Source organism: Chlamydotis macqueenii, chromosome W (genome assembly GCF_036417535.1).
Source record: "Chlamydotis macqueenii isolate bChlMac1 chromosome W, bChlMac1.mat, whole genome shotgun sequence".
Taxonomy (NCBI): Eukaryota; Metazoa; Chordata; class Aves; order Otidiformes; family Otididae; genus Chlamydotis; species Chlamydotis macqueenii.
The window spans coordinates 29,332,659-29,344,772 of NC_141592.1; positions in this window are offsets into that span (position 1 = coordinate 29,332,659).

Below are 12,114 nucleotides of genomic sequence, written 5' to 3' on the forward strand. Positions count from 1 at the left end.
GGTGAGGAGCAGCAAGAGCTTGCGTTGCTGGCGCTTTCGGTGTGGGAGCAATCGTCCGACGTTCGTGATTTTTATGGGTTTTTTTCAGTGGGCGCCTAGGTGCAGGTGGTGGTAAACGTCGAAGCCCTGTTCGTCAGGGAAAGCGTGGAGCCCCGATGTCTGTGGTGCTGTAGATGCGCTGCCAATGGCCGGGGAGGAGCAGCAAGAGCTTGACTGGCTGGCACTTTTTGTGTGGGAGCAATCGTCCGACGTTCGTGATTTTTCGGGTTTTTTTTTAAGTGGGCGACCAGGTGCAGCTGGTGGTAAACGTCGAAGCCCTGTTCGTCAGGGAAAGCCCGGAGTCCCAGTGTCTGTGGTGCTGTAGATGCGCTGCCAATGGCCGGGGAGGAGCAGCAAGAGCTTGAGTTGCTGGCACATTCGGTGTGGGACCAATCGTCCAACGTTCGTGATTTTTCTTGTGTTTGTTTCCAATGGGCGCCCAGGTGCAGGTGGTGGTAAACGTCGAAGCCCTGTTCATCAGGGAAAGCCCGGAGCCCCGATGTCTGTGGTGCTGTAGATGCGCTGCCAATGGCCGGGGAGGAGCAGCAAGAGCTTGACTGGCTGGCACTTTTGGTGTGGGAGCTATCGTCCGATCTTCGTGATTTTTCGGGATTTTTTTGGAGTGGGCGACCAGGTGCAGCTGGTGGTAAACGTCGAAGCCCTGTTCGTCAGGGAAAGCCCGGAGCCCCGATGTCTGTGGTGCTGTAGATGCGCTGCCAATGGCCGGTGGTGAGCAGCAAGAGCTTGAGTTGCTGGCACTTTCGGTGTGGGAGCAATCGTCCGACGTTCGTGATTTTTCGGGTTTTTTTGGCGTGGGCGACCAGGTGCAGATGGTGGTAAACGTCGAAGCCCTGTTTGTCAGGGAAAGCCCGGAGCCCCGATGTCTGTGGTGCTGTAGATGCGCTGCCAATGGCCGGTGAGGAGCAGCAAGAGCTTGAGTTGCTGGCACTTTCGGTGTGGGAGCAATCGTCCAACGTTCGTGATTTTTCTTGGGTTTTTTTCCAATGGGCGCCCAGGTGCAGGTGGTGGTAAACGTCGAAGCCCTGTTCGTCAGGGAAAGCCCGGAGCCCCGATGTCTGTGGTGCTGTAGATGCGCTGCCAATGGCCGGGGAGGAGCAGCAAGAGCTTGACTGGCTGGCACTTTTTGTGTGGGAGCAATCGTCCGACGTTCGTGATTTTTCGGGTTTTTTTTTAAAGTGGGCGCCCAGGTGCAGCTGGTGGTAAACGTTCAAGCCCTGTTCGTCAGGGAAAGCCCGGAGTCCCAGTGTCTGTGGTGCTGTAGATGCGCTGCCAATGGCCGGTGAGGAGCAGCAGGAGCTTGAGTTGCTGGCACTTTCGGTGTGGGAGCAATCGTCCAACGTTCGTGATTTTTCTTGGGTTTTTTTCCAATGGGCGCCCAGGTGCAGGTGGTGGTAAACGTCGAAGCCCTGTTCATCAGGGAAAGCCCGGAGCCCCGATGTCTGTGGTGCTGTAGATGCGCTGCCAATGGCCGCTGAGGAGCAGCAGGAGCTTGACTGGCTGGCACTTTCGGTGTGGGAGCAATCGTCCAACGTTCATGATTTTTCTTGGGTTTTTTTCCAATAGGTGCCCAGGTGCAGGAGGTGGTAAACATCGAAGCCCTGTTCGTCAGGGAAAGCGTGGAGCCCCGATGTCTGTGGTGCTGTAAATACGCTGCCAATGGCCGCTGAGGAGCAGCAGGAGCTTGACTGGCTGGCACTTTTTGTGTGGGAGCAATCGTCAGACGTTCGTGATTTTTCGGTTTTTTTGGAGTGGGCGCCCAGGTGCAGGTGGTGGTAAACGTCGAAGCCCTGTTCGTCAGGGAAAGCCCGTAGCCCCGATGTCTGTGGTGCTGTAGATGCGCTGCCAATGGCCGGGGAGGAGCAGCAGGAGCTTGACTGGCTGGCACTTTCGGTGTGGGAGCAATCGTCCAACGTTCGTGATTTTTCTTGGGTTTTTTTCCAATGGGCGCCCAGGTGCAGGTGGTGGTAAACGTCGAAGCCCTGTTCGTCAGGGAAAGCCCGGAGCCCCGATGTCTGTGGTGCTGTAGATGCGCTGCCAATGGCCGGGGAGGAGCAGCAAGAGCTTGACTGGCTGGCCCTTTTTGTGTGGGAGCAACCGTCCGACGTTCATGATTTTTCTTGGGTTTTTTTCCAATGGGTGCCCAGGTGCAGGAGGTGGTAAACATCGAAGCCCTGTTCGTCAGGGAAAGCCCGGAGCCCCGATGTCTGTGGTGCTGTAGATGCGCTGCCAATGGCCGGTGAGGAGCAGCAAGAGATTGACTGGCTGGCACTTTTGGTGTGGGAGCTATCGTCCGACGTTCGTGATTTTTCGGGTTTTTTTGGAGTGGGCGACCAGGTGCAGCTGGTGGTAAACGTCGAAGCCCTGTTCGTCAGGGAAAGCCCGGAGCCCCGATGTCTGTGGTCCTGTAGATGCGCTGCCAACGGCCGGGGAGGAGCAGCAGGAGCTTGACTGGCTTGCACTTTCGGAGTGGGAGCAATCGCCCGACGTTCGTGATTTTTCGGTTTTTTTGGAGTGGGCTCCCAGGTCCAGCTGGTGGTAAACGTCGAAGCCCTGTTCGTCACAGAAAGACCGGAGCCCCGATGTCTGTGGTGCTGTAGATGCGCTGCCAATGGCCGGTGAGGAGCAGCAAGAGCTTGAGTTGCTGGCACTTTCGGAGTGGGAGCAATCGTCCAACGTTCGTGATTTTTTGGGTTTTTTTTTAGTGGGCGCCCAGGCGCAGCTGGTGGTAAACGTCGAAGCCCTGTTCGACAGGGAAAGCCCGGAGCGCCGGTGTCTGTGGTGCTGTAGATGCACTGCCAATGGCCGGTGAGGAGCAGCAAGAGCTTGACTGGCTGGCACTTTTTGTGTGCGTGTAATCGTCCGACATTCGTGATTTTTCGGGTTTTTTTTGGCGTGGGCGACCAGGTGCAGATGGTGGTAAACGTCGAAGCCCTGTTTGTCAGGGAAAGCCCGGAGCCCCGATGTCTGTGGTGCTGTAGATGCACTGCCAATGGCCGGTGAGGAGCAGCAAGAGCTTGAGTTGCTGGCACTTTCGGTGTGGGAGCAATCGTCCAACGTTCGTGATTTTTCTTGTGTTTGTTTCCAATGGGCGCCCAGGTGCAGGTGGTGGTAAACGTCGAAGCCCTGTTCATCAGGGAAAGCCCGGAGCCCCGATGTCTGTGGTGCTGTAGATGCGCTGCCAATGGCCGGGGAGGAGCAGCAAGAGCTTGACTGGCTGGCACTTTTGGTGTGGGAGCTATCGTCCGATCTTCGTGATTTTTCGGGATTTTTTTGGAGTGGGCGACCAGGTGCAGCTGGTGGTAAACGTCGAAGCCCTGTTCGTCAGGGAAAGCCCGGAGCCCCGATGTCTGTGGTGCTGTAGATGCGCTGCCAATGGCCGGGGAGGAGCAGCAAGAGCTTGAGTTGCTGGCACTTTCGGTGTGGGAGCAATCGTCCGATCTTCGTGATTTTTCGGGATTTTTTTGGAGTGGGCGCCCAGGTGCATGTGGTGGTAAACGTCGAAGCCCTGTTCGTCAGGGAAAGCCCGGAGCCCCGATGTCTGTGGTGCTGTAGATGCGCTGCCAATGGCCGGGGAGGAGCAGCAAGAGCTTGACTGGCTGGCACTTTCGGTGTGGGAGCAATCGTCCGATCTTCGTGATTTTTCGGGGTTTTTTTGGAGTGAGCGCCCAGGTGCAGCTGGTGGTAAACGTCGAAGCCCTGTTCGTCAGGGAAAGCCCGGAGCCCCGATGTCTGTGGTGCTGTAGATGCGCTGCCAATGGCCGGTGAGGAGCAGCAAGAGCTTGACTGGCTGGCACTTTTGGTGTGGGAGCTATCGTCCGACGTTCGTGATTTTTTGGGTTTTTTTTTAGTGGGCGCCCAGGCGCAGCTGGTGGTAAACGTCGAAGCCCTGTTCGACAGGGAAAGCCCGGAGCCCCGATGTCTGTGGTGCTGTAGATGCGCTGCCAATGGCCGGTGAGGAGCAGCAGGAGCTTGACTGGCTGGCACTTTTTGTGTGGGAGCAATCGTCCGACGTTCGTGATTTTTCGGGTTTTTTTGGCGTGGGCGACCAGGTGCAGATGGTGGTAAACGTCGAAGCCCTGTTTGTCAGGGAAAGCCCGGAGCCCCGATGTCTGTGGTGCTGTAGATGCGCTGCCAATGGCCGGGGAGGAGCAGCAAGAGCTTGAGTTGCTGGCACTTTCGGTGTGGGAGCAATCGTCCAACGTTCGTGATTTTTCTTGGGTTTTTTTCCAATGGGCGCCCAGGTGCAGGTGGTGGTAAACGTCGAAGCCCTGTTCGTCAGGGAAAGCCCGGAGCCCCGATGTCTGTGGTGCTGTAGATGCGCTGCCAATGGCCGGGGAGGAGCAGCAAGAGCTTGACTGGCTGGCACTTTTTGTGTGGGAGCAATCGTCCGACGTTCGTGATTTTTCGGGTTTTTTTTTAAAGTGGGCCCCCCAGGTGCAGCTGGTGGTAAACGTTCAAGCCCTGTTCGTCAGGGAAAGCCCGGAGTCCCAGTGTCTGTGGTGCTGTAGATGCGCTGCCAATGGCCGGTGAGGAGCAGCAGGAGCTTGAGTTGCTGGCACTTTCGGTGTGGGAGCAATCGTCCAACGTTCGTGATTTTTCTTGGGTTTTTTTCCAATGGGCGCCCAGGTGCAGGTGGTGGTAAACGTCGAAGCCCTGTTCATCAGGGAAAGCCCGGAGCCCCGATGTCTGTGGTGCTGTAGATGCGCTGCCAATGGCCGGTGAGGAGCAGCAGGAGCTTGACTGGCTGGCACTTTCGGTGTGGGAGCAATCGTCCAACGTTCATGATTTTTCTTGGGTTTTTTTCCAATGGGTGCCCAGGTGCAGGAGGTGGTAAACATCGAAGCCCTGTTCGTCAGGGAAAGCCCGGAGCCCCGATGTCTGTGGTGCTGTAGATGGGCTGCCAATGGCCGGTGATGAGCAGCAAGAGCTTGACTGGCTGGCACTTTCGGTGTGGGAGCAATCGTCCGATCTTCGTGATTTTTCGGGGTTTTTTTGGAGTGGGCGCCCAGGTGCAGCTGGTGGTAAACGTCGAAGCCCTGTTCGTCAGGGAAAGCGTGGAGCCCCGATGTCTGTGGTGCTGTAAATGCGCTGCCAATGGCCGCTGAGGAGCAGCAGGAGCTTGACTGGCTGGCACTTTTTGTGTGGGAGCAATCGTCAGACGTTCGTGATTTTTCGGTTTTTTTGGAGTGGGCGCCCAGGTCCAGGTGGTGGTAAACGTCGAAGCCCTGTTCGTCAGGGAAAGCCCGTAGCCCCGATGTCTGTGGTGCTGTAGATGCGCTGCCAATGGCCGGGGAGGAGCAGCAGGAGCTTGACTGGCTGGCACTTTCGGTGTGGGAGCAATCGTCCAACGTTCGTGATTTTTCTTGGGTTTTTTTCCAATGGGCGCCCAGGTGCAGGTGGTGGTAAACGTCGAAGCCCTGTTCGTCAGGGAAAGCCCGGAGCCCCGATGTCTGTGGTGCTGTAGATGCGCTGCCAATGGCCGGGGAGGAGCAGCAAGAGCTTGACTGGCTGGCCCTTTTTGTGTGGGAGCAATCGTCCAACGTTCATGATTTTTCTTGGGTTTTTTTCCAATGGGTGCCCAGGTGCAGGAGGTGGTAAACATCGAAGCCCTGTTCGTCAGGGAAAGCCCGGAGCCCCGATGTCTGTGGTGCTGTAGATGCGCTGCCAATGGCCGGGGAGGAGCAGCAGGAGCTTGACTGGCTGGCACTTTCGGTGTGGGAGCAATCGTCCAACGTTCATGATTTTTGGGGGCTTTTTTGGAGTGGGCGCCCAGGTGCAGCTCGTGGTAAACGTCGAAGCCCTGTTCGACAGGGAAAGCCCGGAGCCCCGATGTCTGTGGTGCTGTAGATGCGCTGCCAATGGCCGGGGAGGAGCAGCAGGAGCTTGACTGGCTGGCACTTTTTGTGTGGGAGCAATCGTCTGACGTTCGTGATTTTTCTTGGGTTTTTTTCCAATGGGCGCCCAGGTGCAGGTGGTGGTAAACGACGAAGCACTGTTCGTCAGGGAAAGCCCGGAGCCCCAGTGTCTGTGGTGCTGTAGATGCGCTGCCAATGGCCGGTGAGGAGCAGCAAGAGCTTGACTGGCTGGCACTTTCGGTGTGGGAGCAATCGTCCAACGTTCATGATTTTTCGGGGTTTTTTTCAGTGGGCCCCCCAGGTGCAGCTGGTGGTAAACGTCGAAGCCCTGTTCGTCAGGGAAAGCCCGGAGCCCCGATGTCTGTGGTGCTGTAGATGCGCTGCCAATGGCCGGGGAGGAGCAGCAAGAGCTTGACTGGCTGGAACTTTTTGTGTGGGAGCAATCGTCCGACGTTCATGATTTTTCGGGGTTTTTTTCAGTGGGCCCCCCAGGTGCAGCTGGTGGTAAACGTCGAAGCCCTGTTCGTCAGGGAAAGCCCGGAGCCCCGATGTCTGTGGTGCTGTAGATGCGCTGCCAATGGCCGGTGAGGAGCAGCAGGAGCTTGAGTTGCTGGCACTTTCGGTGTGGGAGCAATCGTCCAACGTTCGTGATTTCTCTTCGGTTTTTTTCCAATGGGCGCCCAGGTGCAGGTGGTTGTAAACGTCGAAGCCCTGTTCGTCAGGGAAAGCCCGGAGCCCCGATGTCTGTGGTGCTGTAGATGCGCTGCCAATGGCCGCTGAGGAGCAGCAGGAGCTTGACGGGCTGGCACTTTTTGTGTGGGAGCAATTGTCCGACGTTCGTGATTTTTCGGGTTTTTTTTGGAGTGGGCGACCAGGCGCAGATGGTGGTAAACGTCGAAGCCCTGTTCGTCAGGGAAAGCCCGGAGCCCTGATGTCTGTGGTGCTGTAGATGCGCTGCCAATGGCCGGTGATGAGCAGCAAGAGCTTGACTGGCTGGCACTTTTGGAGTGGGAGCAATCGTCCGACGTTCCTGATTTTTCGGGGATTTTTCCAGTGGGCGCCCAGGTGCAGCAGGTGGTAAATATCGAAGCCCTGTTCGTCAGGGAAAGCTCGGAGCCCCAATGTCTGTGGTGCTGTAGATTCGCTGCCAATGGCCGGTGAGGAGCAGCAGGAACTTGACTGGCTGGCACTTTTTGTGTGGGAGCAATCGTCCGACGTTCATGATTTTTCAGATTTTTCTGGAGTGGGCGCCCAGGTGCAGCTGGTGGTAAACGTCGAAGCCCTGTTCGTCAGGGAATGCCCGGAGCCCCGATGTCTGTGGTGCTGTAGATGTGCTGCCAATGGCTGGGAAGGAGCAGCAAGAGCTTGACTGGCTGGCACTTTTGGTGTGGGAGCAATCGTCCGACGTTCGTGATTTTTCGGGGTTTTTTTCCAGTGGGCGCCCAGGTGCAGCTGGTGGTAAACGTCGAAGCCCTGTTCGTCAGGGAAAGCCCGGAGCCCCGATGTCTGTGGTGCTGTAGATGCGCTGCAAATGGCCGGGGAGGAGCAGCAAGAGCTTGACTAGCTGGCAATTTCGGTGTGGGAGCAATCGTCCGACGTTCGTGATTTTTCGGGGTTTTTTTCCAGTGGGCGCCCAGGTGCAGCAGGTGGTAAACGTCGAAGCCCTGTTTGTAAGGGAAAGCCCGGAGCCCCCATGTCTGTGGTGCTGTAGATGCGCTGCCAATGGCCGGTGATGAGCAGCAAGAGCTTGAGTTGCTGGCACTCTCGGTGTGGGAGCAATCGTCCGACGTTCATGATTTTTTGAGTTTTTCTTCATAGGGCCCCCTTATGCAGCTGGTGGTAAACGTCGAAGCCCTGTTCGTCAGGGAAAGCCCGGAGCCCGGATGTCTGTGGGGCTGTAGATGCGCTGCCAATGGCCGGTGAGGAGCAGCAAGAGCTTGACTGGCTGGCACTTGCGGTGTGGGAGAAATCGTGCAACGTTCGTGATTTTTCGGGGTTTTTTCCAGTGTGCGCACAGGTGCAGCTGCTGGTAAAGGTCGAAGCCCTGTTCGTCAGGGAAAGCTTGGAGCCCCGATGTCTGTGGTGCTGTAGATGCGCTGCCAATGGCCGGTGAGGAGCAGCAAGAGCTTGACTGGCTGGCACTTTCGGTGTGGGAGCAATCGTCCGACGTTCATGATTTTTAGGGGTTTTTTTCCAGTGGGCGCCCAGGTGCAGCTGGTGGTAAACGTCGAAGCCCTGTTCGTCAGGGAAAGCCCGGAGCCCCGATGTCTGTGGTGCTGTAGATGCGCTGCCAATGGCCGGTGATGAGTAGCAAGAGCTTGACTGGCTGGCACTTTTGGTGTGGGAGCAATCATCCGACGTTCGTGATTTTTCGGGTTTTTTTGGAGTGGGCGACCAGGTGCAGCTGGTGGTAAACGTCGAAGCCCTGTTCGTCAGGGAAAGCCCGGAGCCCCGATGTCTGTGGTGCTGTAGATGCGCTGCCAATGGCCGGGGAGGAGCAGCAAGAGCTTGACTGGCTGGCACTTTTGGTGTGGGAGCAATCGTCTGACGTTCGTGATTTTTCGGGGTTTTTTTGGAGTGGGCGCCAAGGCGCAGCGGGCGGTAAACGTCGAAGCCCTGTTCGTCAGGGAAAGCCCGGAGCCCCGATGTCTGTGGTGCTGTAGATGCGCTGCCAATGGCCGGTGAGGAGCAGCAAGAGCTTGACTGGCTGGCACTTTCGGTGTGGGAGCAATCGTCCAACGTTCGTGATTTTTCGGGTTTTTTTCAGTGGGCCCCCCAGGTGCAGCTGGTGGTAAACATCGAAGCCCTGTTCATCAGGGAAAGCCTGGAGCCCCGATGTCTGTGGTGGTGTAGATGGGCTGCCAATGGCCGGTGATGAGCAGCAAGATCTTGAGTTGCTGGCACTTTCGGTGTGGGAGCAATCGTCCAACGGTCGTGATTTTTATGGGTTTTTTTCAGTGGGCGCCCAGGTGCAGGTGGTGGTAAACGTCGAAGCCCTGTTCGTCAGGGAAAGCCCGGAGCCCCGATGTCTGTGGTGCTGTAGATGCGCTGCCAATGGCCAGTGAGGAGCAGCAAGAGCTTGACTGGCTGGCACATTTTGTGTGGGAGCAATCTTCCGACGTTCCTGATTTTTCGGGTTTTTTTGGAGTGGCTGACCAGGCGCATCTGGTGGTAAACATTGAAGCCCTGTTCGTCAGGGAAAGCCCGGAGCCCCGATGTCTGTGGTGCTGTAGATGCGCTGCCAAAGGCCGGTGAGGAGCAGCAAGAGCTTGAGTTGCTGGTACTTTCGGTGTGGGAGCAATCGTCCGACGTTCGTGATTTTTCGGGTTGTTTTTTAGTGGGCGACCAGGTGCAGCTGGTGGTAAACGTCGAAGTCCTGTTCGTCAGGGAAAGCCCGGAGTCCCTGTGTCTGTGGTGCTGTAGATGCGCTGCCAATGGCCGGTGAGGAGCAGCAAGAGCTTGCGTTGCTGGCGCTTTCGGTGTGGGAGCAATCGTCCGACGTTCGTGATTTTTATGGGTTTTTTTCAGTGGGCGCCTAGGTGCAGGTGGTGGTAAACGTCGAAGCCCTGTTCGTCAGGGAAAGCGTGGAGCCCCGATGTCTGTGGTGCTGTAGATGCGCTGCCAATGGCCGGGGAGGAGCAGCAAGAGCTTGACTGGCTGGCACTTTTTGTGTGGGAGCAATCGTCCGACGTTCGTGATTTTTCGGGTTTTTTTTTAAGTGGGCGACCAGGTGCAGCTGGTGGTAAACGTCGAAGCCCTGTTCGTCAGGGAAAGCCCGGAGTCCCAGTGTCTGTGGTGCTGTAGATGCGCTGCCAATGGCCGGGGAGGAGCAGCAAGAGCTTGAGTTGCTGGCACATTCGGTGTGGGACCAATCGTCCAACGTTCGTGATTTTTCTTGTGTTTGTTTCCAATGGGCGCCCAGGTGCAGGTGGTGGTAAACGTCGAAGCCCTGTTCATCAGGGAAAGCCCGGAGCCCCGATGTCTGTGGTGCTGTAGATGCGCTGCCAATGGCCGGGGAGGAGCAGCAAGAGCTTGACTGGCTGGCACTTTTGGTGTGGGAGCTATCGTCCGATCTTCGTGATTTTTCGGGATTTTTTTGGAGTGGGCGACCAGGTGCAGCTGGTGGTAAACGTCGAAGCCCTGTTCGTCAGGGAAAGCCCGGAGCCCCGATGTCTGTGGTGCTGTAGATGCGCTGCCAATGGCCGGTGGTGAGCAGCAAGAGCTTGAGTTGCTGGCACTTTCGGTGTGGGAGCAATCGTCCGACGTTCGTGATTTTTCGGGTTTTTTTGGCGTGGGCGACCAGGTGCAGATGGTGGTAAACGTCGAAGCCCTGTTTGTCAGGGAAAGCCCGGAGCCCCGATGTCTGTGGTGCTGTAGATGCGCTGCCAATGGCCGGTGAGGAGCAGCAAGAGCTTGAGTTGCTGGCACTTTCGGTGTGGGAGCAATCGTCCAACGTTCGTGATTTTTCTTGGGTTTTTTTCCAATGGGCGCCCAGGTGCAGGTGGTGGTAAACGTCGAAGCCCTGTTCGTCAGGGAAAGCCCGGAGCCCCGATGTCTGTGGTGCTGTAGATGCGCTGCCAATGGCCGGGGAGGAGCAGCAAGAGCTTGACTGGCTGGCACTTTTTGTGTGGGAGCAATCGTCCGACGTTCGTGATTTTTCGGGTTTTTTTTTAAAGTGGGCGCCCAGGTGCAGCTGGTGGTAAACGTTCAAGCCCTGTTCGTCAGGGAAAGCCCGGAGTCCCAGTGTCTGTGGTGCTGTAGATGCGCTGCCAATGGCCGGTGAGGAGCAGCAGGAGCTTGAGTTGCTGGCACTTTCGGTGTGGGAGCAATCGTCCAACGTTCGTGATTTTTCTTGGGTTTTTTTCCAATGGGCGCCCAGGTGCAGGTGGTGGTAAACGTCGAAGCCCTGTTCATCAGGGAAAGCCCGGAGCCCCGATGTCTGTGGTGCTGTAGATGCGCTGCCAATGGCCGCTGAGGAGCAGCAGGAGCTTGACTGGCTGGCACTTTCGGTGTGGGAGCAATCGTCCAACGTTCATGATTTTTCTTGGGTTTTTTTCCAATAGGTGCCCAGGTGCAGGAGGTGGTAAACATCGAAGCCCTGTTCGTCAGGGAAAGCGTGGAGCCCCGATGTCTGTGGTGCTGTAAATACGCTGCCAATGGCCGCTGAGGAGCAGCAGGAGCTTGACTGGCTGGCACTTTTTGTGTGGGAGCAATCGTCAGACGTTCGTGATTTTTCGGTTTTTTTGGAGTGGGCGCCCAGGTCCAGCTGGTGGTAAACGTCGAAGCCCTGTTCGTCATGGAAAGCCCGGAGCCCCGACGTCTGTGGTGCTGTAGATGCGCTGCCAATGGCCGGTGAGGAGCAGCAAGAGCTTGACTGGCTGGCACTTTCGGTGTGGGAGCAATCGTCCAACGTTCATGATTTTTCGATTTGTTTTTTAGTGGGCGCCCAGGTGCAGGTGGTGGTAAACGTCGAAGCCCTGTTCGTCAGGGAAAGCCCGTAGCCCCGATGTCTGTGGTGCTGTAGATGCGCTGCCAATGGCCGGGGAGGAGCAGCAGGAGCTTGACTGGCTGGCACTTTCGGTGTGGGAGCAATCGTCCAACGTTCGTGATTTTTCTTGGGTTTTTTTCCAATGGGCGCCCAGGTGCAGGTGGTGGTAAACGTCGAAGCCCTGTTCGTCAGGGAAAGCCCGGAGCCCCGATGTCTGTGGTGCTGTAGATGCGCTGCCAATGGCCGGGGAGGAGCAGCAAGAGCTTGACTGGCTGGCCCTTTTTGTGTGGGAGCAACCGTCCGACGTTCATGATTTTTCTTGGGTTTTTTTCCAATGGGTGCCCAGGTGCAGGAGGTGGTAAACATCGAAGCCCTGTTCGTCAGGGAAAGCCCGGAGCCCCGATGTCTGTGGTGCTGTAGATGCGCTGCCAATGGCCGGTGAGGAGCAGCAAGAGATTGACTGGCTGGCACTTTTGGTGTGGGAGCTATCGTCCGACGTTCGTGATTTTTCGGGTTTTTTTGGAGTGGGCGACCAGGTGCAGCTGGTGGTAAACGTCGAAGCCCTGTTCGTCAGGGAAAGCCCGGAGCCCCGATGTCTGTGGTCCTGTAGATGCGCTGCCAACGGCCGGGGAGGAGCAGCAGGAGCTTGACTGGCTTGCACTTTCGGAGTGGGAGCAATCGCCCGACGTTCGTGATTTTTCGGTTTTTTTG